We start from the raw sequence: 295 nt of genomic DNA, 5'->3' as shown, positions 1-295 counted from the left end.
CCTGGAAACTCCACTTGGAAAAGTGTTTCAAAATGGACTTCTTCAAAATTGCAGTTATTACTTGATGAGGCGAAAAAACACTTTCATCGTGGGAAACTATGGCAACGGAATGGACAACGTCGACTCCCTCCAGTATGGACTGCTTGCCGATATCAATGCACAGCTCATCACGGTTCTCATAGACTCGGCAATTTACTGTGTAGCCAAACCAAGGAAGGAGTTTATGTATGTCCGAATTCCAACCTCAAATGAATTATTTTTCAAGAGGTTTCAAAAGGCAAACATCCTTAACCAT

This window comes from Frankliniella occidentalis, unplaced genomic scaffold (assembly GCF_000697945.3).
Source record: "Frankliniella occidentalis isolate FOCC.00 unplaced genomic scaffold, Focc_3.1 Scaffold347, whole genome shotgun sequence".
In the NCBI taxonomy this organism is placed as follows: Eukaryota; Metazoa; Arthropoda; class Insecta; order Thysanoptera; family Thripidae; genus Frankliniella; species Frankliniella occidentalis.
The sequence above is the reverse complement of the archived record's forward strand: the minus strand, read 5'-3'. Positions refer to the sequence as shown.